This window comes from Delphinus delphis, chromosome 15 (assembly GCF_949987515.2).
Source record: "Delphinus delphis chromosome 15, mDelDel1.2, whole genome shotgun sequence".
Taxonomy (NCBI): Eukaryota; Metazoa; Chordata; class Mammalia; order Artiodactyla; family Delphinidae; genus Delphinus; species Delphinus delphis.
Genome location: NC_082697.1, coordinates 14,736,125 through 14,748,810, shown reverse-complemented (window position 1 = coordinate 14,748,810; position 12,686 = coordinate 14,736,125). Strand labels below are relative to the sequence as shown.

At 41.7% G+C, this 12,686-nt stretch overlaps 1 pseudogene; it reads left to right on the top strand.

Annotated features, from left to right (window-relative positions):
- Nucleotides 1-10,796: 10,796 nt before the first annotated feature.
- Nucleotides 10,797-11,782, top strand: LOC132438475 (GTP-binding nuclear protein Ran-like; annotated as a pseudogene).
- Nucleotides 11,783-12,686: the final 904 nt, after the last annotated feature.

Below are 12,686 nucleotides of genomic sequence, written 5' to 3'. Positions count from 1 at the left end.
ACAGCATACTGCCTGGTATGTAAGAGACGTTTCATAAACAGAAAAGATTAGTATTAGAACAAACAGTGCAAAATGCAGGCCTTGCTTCATGATGTCAACTACTCGGATGCAAACCTTATAGGGTTACAGCTCCCAGCAAAAGCGTCAGCCTGGAGCTGCGGCAATTTCTCATGTCTCATGGAGAATTTCAGCTCATGTTTCCCACAGCATGTTGTAAGTATCAGGGTTGGACCTGGACTCTCCCAGACAAGTTTTCCCCAGTTTTCTTCCTCCAGCCTCTCTAGGAACTCAAATATTCCCACAAGGTCTTTTGTCATTGATGGCCCCCTCCTGCACAGTTCCCCTCCTGGGGCTATGTCCTCACTCCCTGGGGCACAGTGTGGCCCAGGGTGAGTTCTGCAACACAGAACAGCATGAGGAGGCAGGGTCATGGCCCAAGGGTGAGCACAGGACACTCAGATCTGAGCTTTTGCCAGGGAACAGTGTCTGCCAGCCTCCGGGTCGACAGCGCCCTAGGCAAGGAGTCAAGCTGAGCCCTTCACACTGTGTGGCCTTGGTCAGCTCACTCTACATCTCTGAGACCATCAGCTTCCTCACGGAAAAGATGAAGAGGACATCCTTACCTCGGGTTTTGTGAGGATTACATGAGGTCACGTGGAATGCAAGAACTTGGTCATTGCAAAGATTCTGCAAAAGGTAGAAGTTGCCAGCAACTCACTCTTTCTGGGTTCCAGATTTTTCCTCTTTAAAAAAAGGGGGATTATCTTTATTATTTTACCAATGTTACAAGAAAGGTGAGCAAAATGGACTCTTCTGTAACTTTGCCACCAAAAGGAAGCTACTCTTCATATCTTGGTAGAATTTGTTTCAGAGTGGGGAGAAATTAGGAGTTTAGGGTCTTCTAACAGTCCTTCTGAAGTCACCAGAGTTTCCAAGTTAGAACCGTGGTATTTCAGCTTAGAAACCCTGTACAAAGGAGTTCAAAAAAGAGTAGCTAGCAGAGGCCAGTAGAGGTGTTGAAGTGCATGAGGACCACTTTCACGCTTGCTCAGGCCCTGATGAGCCCACCATACTAACTTCCTCTGCACCTTATAATAATTAACTGCCCAGGTCACACACTGGCCAGCAATCAATGCATCAGCATTGTGACCTAATCCAGGGCCTGTGCAGCATTCACTGTGAGATCTGTTAGATCCACGTGTCGCAGTGTTTGCTCTCCCCAATCCTGCAGCCTGTCCTCTGCAGAATGGTTCCCCTCAACTCACCATTCCTGCTCTGGAGACCCTGGTGTTGGCTGGGAAGACCAGGTGAGGTAGGAGATGGCAGTGCCAATGAGGGCCTGAAAAAAATACTCATCTTATGCCCAGCAAGTGCAGTGTTGAGCTTCCTGTGGCGGCCGGGCATGGAGGACAGAATAGCTCAAGCAGATCTGATCACAATCTTCCAGGAAACTTGGGCTCTGGTGGGAGTAGTCAAGGGCTTCCAACTTTGTCAGTGAGAACTAACATTTTTAGCCAAGTGGTGCTTCATCTCATGGGGTCCTCACAGCAAACATAATACCCAGTTTACAGACAAGGGAACCGAGAATCATAGAGTTAAAGTAATATGCTCAGCGCTAGCCAACTGGTCAGTGGTGGAGCTGGATTACAAACCCAAGGCTTGGGATGCCTTAGTCCCAAAGGATTGTTTCCTGGGGTGGCTTAGTTCACTTCTGCTGAGTAGATTCTCACACTTCCTGTTTCCACTGAATGTTTTCACTGATGCTTTTCCTCCTGCTTTCAACTCGGGCCTCATGACTCCTCATTCCCTTTCACGCTTAGAAATCTGCCTTCTCCAAGGCCCCAGGCACCCTCTCCCTCTGTCCTCTAACTCAAGCTCTTATCTCTGCCTGGAACGTTTTTCTCCCACTTTTCAACAAACTCCCACTCATGCTTCAAGTTTCATATTAAATAAAAATCTCCATGGAAGCTTCACCCCAGACAGAATGGTTCTCCTTTTCTTTTCACAGAACCTTATCTTGGCCCTACTTTAAACTTTATCACATTATACTGTAACTGTTTAACTTAGTATTTTCTCAACCTAGAGTATGAGTCCCATAAAAGTAGGAACTGTGTCTGACTCCTTTGCCACGGTACCCTAAAACCCAAAACCATGCCTTGCATATAGTGAGGACATCATTCTGACTTTTCAAATGGGCTGAGAAGCAGGCTGGCAAGGGGTAGCCTAATCCTAACACTTCATGAATTTTTCTCGCAAAGAAAATCTTCACTGGCTAGTCCAGAAGCCCTCAGATACCAGCTGTCTACTTCAATTTTGTCTGCTGGACTCAGGTGTTTTACAAATTATTTTTCTTAAAGGCGAATTTATATTTGATTTGGAAAATAGAATAGGAGGGAAAACAAACAAAAAAGAAGCGTGGGAATATCCCATTCAGAGGGAGGACTAGGATAGACTAAGGGCTATAGGGCTATAGGGGTCCTGGCTGCTCTGGGACTCAGTCCGGCTCTGCCCTTGCTGACCTGGAGATGCTGAGTATTTCCGAGTCCTCAAGGCTCCAACCTCTTCATCTGTAAATGGAGCTGAATAATACCTACCCCAGGTGTGTCATGAGACAAAATGAGATGGCACAGGCAAAGCACATACCACAGTGCCTGGCAGAGAGTCTAAGGAAAATGTTACTATTATTACTTGTGTTTTCCCAAACCTTCATTTATCCAAAATTCTTGTTTTATAAAGGAATCAACATGTACATTCCACCTTAAACTCTATGTTTTTAAACTTTTCCTCTAGGTTCCATATAAATTAGCTCCCAAAGAAGACAAGTATCGTGTCTCCGATCTCTGAAATATCTTCTCAGATGGAACAAGGCATATTTGTGGAAAGTACTCCATCCCTGAAAGACTGTGGGATTAAATCAAATGATAAAAGCTCAGCTAATTTAACAATGATCTCGATTTCTCTACTAAACCTCCAGCAGCTATGGAAGATGTTGCTTCCCTCTGCAAGTCCCATGTAAATTTACCAACTTGGAAATTTGTGGTCACCTACTCCCATGATTCCACTTTGCCCCAATCACACCCCCCTCCAAATGAAGTTTTCCCAAGATAAATGTATCACCATTCCATGTCCCACACCTTTCTTCTAATCTGACACCCTTCTAATCTGGCTGACCCCTGGTAACCCCTGGCCCAGAGCTGGAAACATTGTTCAGAAAACTCTACAGCTTCCTTTATCACCATGAGTTGACCAGATGTGGTTCAAGTTGATCTAATGAGCCAGGCCTCTCACATTAAGGTTGGCCCATTCAAACTACAGCTGTCACTGTCTTAATCATCTAATCTTGATCTGTCTGTTACCACAGGCACTGGTCACAGGAGTCTATTTAAGTGTAAATTTATATTAATTACAATTCAATAAAATAAAATATTCTATCAACTCCTCAGTCTCACTAATCACATTGCAAGTGTTTGATAATCTCATGTGACTTGTGGCTAATATATTAAACAATGCAGACATAGAACATTTCCATCACTGCAGAAAAAGTTCTACTGGAAGGCATTGCTTTGAGCCTTATAAAGCTGATGTGTAAATAATAATTGCTAATTAAAAATCATGACACCAGATGAATGGATGAAGAAGATGTGGCACATATATACAATGGAATATTACTCAGCCATAAAAAGAAACGAAAGTGAGTTATTTGCAGCTAGGTGGATGAAACTAGAGACTGTCATACAGAGTGAAGTAAGTCAGAAAGAGAAAAACAAATACCGTATGCTAACACATATATATGGAACCTAAACAAAAAAATGGTTCTGAAGAACCTAGGGGCAGGACAGGAATAAAGACGCAGACATAGAGAATGGACTTGAGGACACGGGGAGGGGAAAGTGTGAGCTGGGACAAAGTGAGAGAGTGGCATGGACATATCTACACTACCAAACGTAAAATAGCTAGCTAGTGGGAAGCAGCCGCATAGCACAGGGAGATCAGCTCGGTGCTTTGTGTCCACCTAGAGGGGTGGGGTAAGGAGGGTAGGAGGGAGATGCAAGAGGGAGGAGATACGGGGATGTATGTATACGTATAGCTGATTCACTTTGTTATACAGCAGAAACTAACATTATTGGAGCAATTATACTCCAATAAAGATGTTAAAAAAAATCATGATGTCAGAATTTTACAAGGGTTGAATATTATAGAAGTTTTTTTTACATTTAGTGTATTGGTATTTAGTTCCAATTATTCATAAAGGAATAAAATTCGAAGATGTGTATTAATTGTTGAAGCATGTATTTGAACTTTTTACTCGGGGCATAAGAGTGTGATATGAAAAGCGCCTGAGGCAGGAATAGGTAGTGAAGGGACTTGGGCAATGGAGCTCTCCTATTTCATAGGCACCCACAATATGGATTTCCAACTGAAGGAACTGGAGATGATACAGGAATGGACCCATGTTTTTGGAGGATTAAGTGGGTGTTGGACTGGAGGACCCATAGGCATCACACCAGGTGAAGATCATTACTAAAAGATGTGCTGATGAAATAATGATGTGGTCAAAGATGTTCATCAATATTACTTATGAATATAAAATATTTGAATCAGATTTAATACTCAAAAGGAGGAGACTACTTATGTAACTTATAGTAGACCAATGGTGCAAAATGAATGTATTTATGATAGGCTATGGAGTGGGACTTCTTCTGTTGTCTCATAGATTTTAGCTGAGATTTCACAGCTAAAGACAATCATCGATGTTCCAAACTCATTCTATGAAGCCAGCCTCACCCTGATACCAAAATTTGACAAAGATAAAGAAAATTATAGGTTATTTTAAAAAAGAAAGAAAATCACAGGCCAATATTACTGAAGAACATAGATGCAAAAAATCCTCAACAAAATATTAGCAAACAGAATTCAACAATACATTAAAACAATCGTGTATCATAATCAGATGAGATTTATCCCAGGGATGCAAAGGTGGTTCAATATCCACATCAGGTACTTCCCTGGTGGCGCAGTGGTTAAGAATCCGCCTGCCAGTGCAGGGGACACGGGTTCAATCCCTGGTCCAGGAAGATCCCACATGCCGCAGAGCAACTAAGCCCATGGGCCACAACTACTGAGCCTGCGTTCTAGAGCCCGCGAGCCACAACTATTGAGCCCGCGTGCCACAACTACTGAAACCCGTGCGCCTAGAGCCTGTGCTCCACAACTAGAGAAGTCACCACAGTGAGAAACCCACGCACCACAACAAAGAGTAGCTCCCGCTCGCCACAACTAGAGAAAGCCCGTGTGCCACAACAAAGACCCAACATAGCCAAAAAAAAAAAGAGTAAAGGGAATGTGGGGTGGGGAAGGGACAGAGTGGGAAGTTAGGGTTAGTCGATGCAAATTATTATATAGAGAATAGATATACAACAAGGTCCTACTGTATAGCACAGGGAACTATATTCAATATCCTGTGATAAACCATAATGGGAAAGAATACAAATAAGAATGTACATACATATGTATACGTATAACTGAATCATTTTGCTGTACAGCAGAAATTAACGCAACATTGTAAATCAGCTATACTTCAATTAAAAAAAAAAAGAGTAAAGGGAATGTGGTGAAGCCAAAGGAGGGGTCAGAGGCTTAGCTCTGGTTGGAATCTGGGACTCTTCTAATGGGAATTTTACTATGTCCTTTTGTATCCTGTCAGCACATCCTGATTGGAACAAAATTCCCCCTTTAATTCAACCAGAACTAAGTGAATATCTGCCTGTGAACAAAGAATTACTTCAGTCAAAGATCCTACACGGGAGGTTGACTACTGTACAGGATGCTATATATAAAGGTACGGAATGACTCTGAAGATTTTGAAGAAGGTGTATTGATTCAAGATAGAAATAGGTATAGTAGGGTATCAGTAGGGCTGAGTTGCTTAAGAAACCTTTAATGCAGTAATCAGTAAGGGAACCTGTCCTAGAAGGTGGATGCCCAAGAAAGGAGTCGATTGCTGAAACTTTTCATTAGACAAATCCGGAAAATCTTTTGGTGCAGTGGTGGAGAGAGCTGTTTAACCTGAAGTCAGAAGGTAGTATTAGGCTCATAAATAAAATGAATAAATAAAATCTCTTGCGTCTGCAAGGGAGCAGAAAGTAGTCAGAGTGAGACTGGAAGGAAATTCTGTTAGGAGTTTATGAACTAGATCCCTTCCCAATTAGCCTTGTGACTCAGCCTGGGATGTTTCCAAATGAGAATTGATGGAAAAAGGTCAGAAGCCTTGGGCCACAGGCCTAAGGGAGAAATACATAAGGTGTATACAGTAATGAGTACAGTGGTGAGATAAAGTAAGATCCTTAGAGCATGACTAGGAGAGTTAGATATTCACAATAAATCAAGGAGCTTTTTCTGAAGCTTAAATGCTAAAAACTCCCTGGGTCCACAGGTGCCTGCTTGGAATTCCCTCATTCACCGCAGTCATGTAATATATGGTGGCCACAAAGGATGAATTACTTGGGTAAACAGTAAATTAAGGATATAAGGATGAACGCCTGTGTTTGGATATCCCAGAAGTTACAAGGACACCAACACAACTCAAGCAGCCTTCATAGGAAGATATATGAAGAGAGACATGGAATTTTAATCATTGATTCTTCCAAAATTTTGCAAACAGTTGGCACTAGATGTCCCGATTGCATCGAGTGCATCACTCATGTCAAGTGCATCGCTCATGGAAGTCCCTCCCCCCATCCATCTTACCGTTTGGCTTCGTCATTCATAGCTCTTATAACCTAGCAGCTGAGAGCTGGGACTGCAATCAGCTTCTTCCTAAAGAAACCATAAGTGTGGATTTCAAATACTGTGACAACACAACAAGAAGAGTATATTTCATGGGCTGAGAGTGTAATTTGCTTTCTCATAAAATTTACTTGTGCCTTTGGGCCACGTCATAACTGGTCTAATGTAGACTCCTTCCTTATTTAAATAGACTTCTAATGGGTTTACTAGGTACTCCAAGCTTTTCTCAAGCATCCTTCTTTTAAAAGTTTTATCCAGGCAAAGCAGGGAGTTAATGACCCTCGCTGATTCCCCCCCCGCCCCCCGTAACATTTTCACCCAGTGTCTTAGACCTCACACACTGAAATGGCACATTTCATCTTCTCTCCCTGAAGACCTGCAGTTCCGAACATTCACTCCCATGCTTGCACGTGAGCGTACAGGAACTTCGGGAACCCAATATTTAAATAATGGTGCCATCAGGTAGCCCTTCTTCCGAACACATAGGGGAAAAGACAAGGCATTCAGCACTCTGGAATATATTTATTCCTTCATCATAGCCTAGGGCCTCTCCCACCAGCCCTGCCACTATTCAGCCTTGTCCTAATAAGGACAATGGAGCTGGTGATCAGGGCAAGCAAAGATGTTGACCTTGCTGGAACCATGGAACCAGATACCTTTTACTCCAGCCTTTGGCTCTGATCTGTCTCCATGCTGTGGAGAATGTACTCCAGCCAACACAAGATACTTAGCCTCTCTACCCACTGACTATTAAATCAGATTCCAAGTCTTTTATACAGTTTAATTATGAAAGCCTTAAAAAAAAAAAAGGAATTATGCCGCATTTGGCTTCCTCTAACAATATATGACCTAGCATAGCAGAGAAACTAATTGTATATTGATTACGTTCTCAACACAGGACTGGATCATAATGACACTCTAGAACTCAAGTATGCAAAAGCATTTAAAGGTTATCAGAAATTTTAAAACATGAGTTTAACATTTTTCAAAAATAATGTTCCACCTAGATCCATATCAAGGTTGCTTATATTTGTTGCCGTATAGAATATATACTATTAATCACATGGAGATGTGGAGTCATAATATATATAACAGAATTGATATAGTCTATGCATTACAAGCTAAAATGTTTTAATCCTTTCTCACTCATAATGTCCAAGTACAAAATAATAATTTATCCCCTCAGCAAAAAGAAAATATCCTGGCACCAATAAGATAACAGAATTAAGATTTGCCCGGGACTTCCCTGGTGGTCCAGTGGTTAAGACTCCACGCTTCCAGTGCAGCGGGCACGGGTTCAATCCCTGATCAGGGAACTAAGATTCCACGTGCTGCGTGGCAAGGCCAAAGAATTAAAAAAAAAAAAAATTTGCCCAATATGAACCAAAATCCCTGAACATTAAAAGCCTAGATTCTCTGACTCTTACCCAAATACTCACAGCACCCCATTCTCCCATTCATGAGTTGTTCCTGCCCACACTTATAGGAAAGAAAAGACACCATAACTGAAAGTCCAATATGCAGAGGGAAAGTTCTGCAAAGAACAATTGGGGTGCTGTTACCAGATGGAGGATAGTGGACAAAAGCAAAAATATTCACTACATTCTACCCCTTGACTCTTTAACTCATATGCACTGTTTTCCATTCATAAACTTTTTAAGTCTTATGATTAAAATAGCCAAAAGCATTTAACACAACCCAAAAGGAGACCATCGGAAGTCCCGTTCACTACCTCAACTACCTTCAGAGCTAGGGTTTTACAGGTAAAGTCTCTTCTCTTTTAGCACTACCTGAATCCTGCCCGGAAGTTCTGCAACCAGTGTATCAAATGGCAAGTTTCAACATCAACCAACATATCTTAAATAAAACAGTAAGTAAAATGGAAAAGAGGGAATTTCATGTAATTCTATAATACAAGCAAGGAAAAATAGGTAGCATATTTGTGCTGTATCTTATAAGGCCGTATGTTTAAAAACATTCCTCCTTTTTTAACATTTAAACATTTAAACAATGTTTAAAAACATTCCTCCTTCAAATATTGTACATTCCATATTGCCCCACCTTTGGCCAGAACCTCTGTTTAACTGGGCTCTTTACACATTGGGTAACGCAAAGTAACACTCTAGACAGAAGAAATATGAGCTCATGGTGGGACTTCCTGGGCAGTTTTTAATCTTTCCATCTTTCAGGCTTTCATGCTTTCTAACTTCCATGAACCTTTACCACCTCAGATGATGTACAATACATGCTCTAGGGCTTCAGAGTCCCTTCGGTGAAGCGTTAACCATATCCCCCCTGATAGGCTCATTCACTTTAGATAAAAATAAACCCTCCTTTTCCTGCTTTACCAGGTGAAAGAGAATTCCAATTGAGCCCATAAATGTGGGTTAAGGAAGCTGTGACACCACAGAAAAAAGAGGCTTAGCCAGAAATGAAATATAACTGCAATGAAATTGCCTGGTCCGATACAAAGTCCTTCCCTCTAATGGAATGCTACTGGGTACATGAGTGTCTCAAGCTTTCTCAAGAACTTTCAATTGTTAGTTTTCTACTAGACAGAACAGAAAATGCAATGGAAAAAAATAAAGGAAATTTAATGACCCTCATTGTTTTCTGCCTCACACCTCTTTCATCTAAAATTTTGTGCTGTATGCTTTCCACTGAAATGGAACATCTCACTTATTTCCCCCAGAGACATGCAGTGCAGGACTTTCACTGCACGTGATAACAGAGATACTTCATGCAAAACACCAAGGTTTCCAGCATCCTGGGGGATATTTATTCAATTCATTATAGCCTAGATCCTCTCCCATTCAGTTTTCCTTCTCCTTATTGGGAGCTGGGCTAGTTAGTAAGTTAAACAAAAATGTTGACACTGTTGGAACCATGGAGCAAGGCACCTCCAGACTCCTGGCCCAACAGTGAGGAATAGACATCAAGAGTTTAGCTTCTACTAGGTAGATCTTAAATATTCTCACAACACACACACACACACACACACAAATGGTAATTATATGAGGTGATGGATATGTTACTTTGCTATCACTTCACAGTGTATACGTATATCAAAACATCATGTTGCACACCTTAAATATAATTTTTATTTATCAACTGTACTTCAGTAAAGCTGGGGGGGGGTAGGCCTGACTAGTCACCTCATGTTTCTACATTTCAAGCTTTTTATCTTCTGTTAAACTTTACTGCTTAAAACAGTGGTAATATGCAATTCGGTGTTTGCTTCACTTACCCTATTGGGATACATTAACCCTATTTTCTTCTGATATGGTCAACTGAATAAAATTGAGGACCCAGAAATAAATTCTTACATTTTTGATCAATTGATTTCCAACAAAGGGGCCAAGATAATTCAATGGGGAGCTCAGTTTTTTCAGCACGTGGTGCTGGGACGATAGAATATACACATGGAAAAGAGTACAATTGGACCTCTACCTCACATCATATACAATAACTAACACAAAATGGATCAAAGACCTAAATGTAAGAGCCAAAACTATAAAACTCTTAGAAGAAAACACACAGAGGCAAATCTTTGTCACCTTGGGTTAGGCAATGGTTTGTTAGAATGACACTAAAAGTACAAGTGACAAAAGAAAAAACAGATACATTGGTCTTCATCAAAGTTTTAAAAATTGTGCTTTAAAGGGCACTATCAAGAAAGTGGAGGGAATTCCCTAGAGGTCCAGTGGTTACAATTCCACGCTTCCACTGCCGGGGGCACGGGTTAGATGCCTGGTTGGGGAACTAAGATCCCGCAAGCCCTGCAGTCAGCCAAAAAAAAAAAAAGTTTTATTCATAATTGCCAAAAAATGGAAATAAACCAGATGTCCATCAGTTGATGAATGGGTAAACAAAATGTGCTATATTCATACAATGGAATATTATTTAGCAATAAAGAGGAATGAAGTACTGCCACATGCTACAACATGGATGAACCTTAAAAATATTATGTTAAGATGGGGCACAGAGATGCTTCTGGAAGAAATATCACAATGACTGCCCAAGGAGAACCCCAAGTTCAGTTCAAACTTATACTGGTTGGTGATGGTGTTACTGGAAAAACTATTTTCATGAAACATCCTTTGACTGGTAAATTTGAAAATACCTTGGGTGTTGAGGTCCACCCCCTTGTGTTCCATACCAGCAGATGATCTATTAAGTTCAATGTATGGTCAGTTTGTCAGAAGAAATTTGGTGGACTGAGAGATGGCTATTATATCTAAGCCCAGTGTGCATTATAATGTTGGATGTAACATCAAGAGTTACTTAACAAGAATGTGCTTAACTGTAACGGAGATCTCATAGGAGCATGTAAAACACCCCCACTGTGCTGTGTGGCAACAAAGTGGATATTAAGGACAGGAAAGGTAAGACAAAATTGTCTTCCACTAAAAAAGAATCTTCAGGGACTTCCCTGGTGATGCAGTGGTTAAGAATCTGCCTGCCAATGCAGGGGACACGGGTTCAAGCCCTGGTCCAGGAAGATCCCACATGCCCCAGAGCAACTAAGCCCGTGCACCACAACTACTGAGCCTGAGCTCTAGAGCCCACCAGCCACAACTACTGAGCCCACGTGCCGCAACTACTGAAGCCCACGCGCTTAGAGCCTGTGCTCCGCAGCAAGAGAAGCCACCACAATGAGAAGCCTGCACACCGCAACAAAGAGTAGCCCCCTGCTCGCTGCAACTAGAAAAAGCCTGCGCGCAGCAGCAAAGACCCAATGCAGCCAAATAAATAAATATTTTTTTAAGAAAAGAAATTTCAGTACTATGAAATTTCTGTCCTAAGTAAATTCAACTTTGAAAAGCCCTTCCTCTGGCTGGCTAGAAAATTAATTAGAGACCCTAACTTGGAGTTTGTGGCACGCCTACTCTTGCCCTACCAGACTGTCATGCACCTGGCTTTGGCTGTGTAACATAAGCATGACTGAGAGGTTGCTCAGACAACTGTTCACCCAAATGAGGATGACGACCTGTGAGAAAATGAGTCTGGAGAACAAGGTCAGAAGTCTAGTTTTACAGGCAACTGTCCTGTGATGTCAGTGGTGCAGCATGTTTGCCACTTTATTATTATATAAGTTGAGCAGGATATGTGCTTAACCTTTGGGGTACTGAAGGAGAAGAACAGGCTTCAGAGTGAATGTGGCAGTTTTAAAAATACCTTCTTTGGGGCTTCGCTGGTGGCGCAGTGGTTGAGAGTCCGCCTGCAGATGCAGGGGACACGGGTTCGTGTCCCGGTCCGGAAAGATCCCACATGCCGCTCCGCGGCTGGGCCTGTGAGCCATGGCCGCTGAGCGTGCGTGTCCGGAGCCTGTGCTCCGCAACGGGCGAGGCCACAGCAGTGAGAGGCCCTCGTACCGCAAAAAAACCCACAAACCTTCTTTTTTTTTTTGGACCTGCATATTTAGCTGTTTTAGAATGCAGCTGTTTATTCCTTTAGTGTCTAATAGAAGATTGCTACTATCACATCACAATATTCAGTGGTGAAATCTTGTTACTGTCATTCCTCCCTTTCGTTTAGAATCAGAATAAAGTTTTATTTCAAATATCTTTTTTAAAAAAGAAAGAGAGAGAGAGAGAAAGGGAAAGGAAAGATTAAGTGAAAGGATCCAGACACAAAAGGCCCTAAATTGTATGATTCCATTTATGTGAAATATACAGACAAGGCAAATTTATAGCGACAGAAAGTAGATTAGTGGTTGCCAGGGGCGATGGGAGAATGGTGTGTGAGTTTTCTTTCTGGGGTGGTGAAAATGTTCGGGAATTAAAGAGTGGTGATGGTTGCACGATTCGTGACTGTGCTCAAAGCTATTAAATTTGCGAGTATGTAAATTATATCTCAATTTTTTAAAAACAGTGTGGCAGTTGTACAGGAATGAAAAC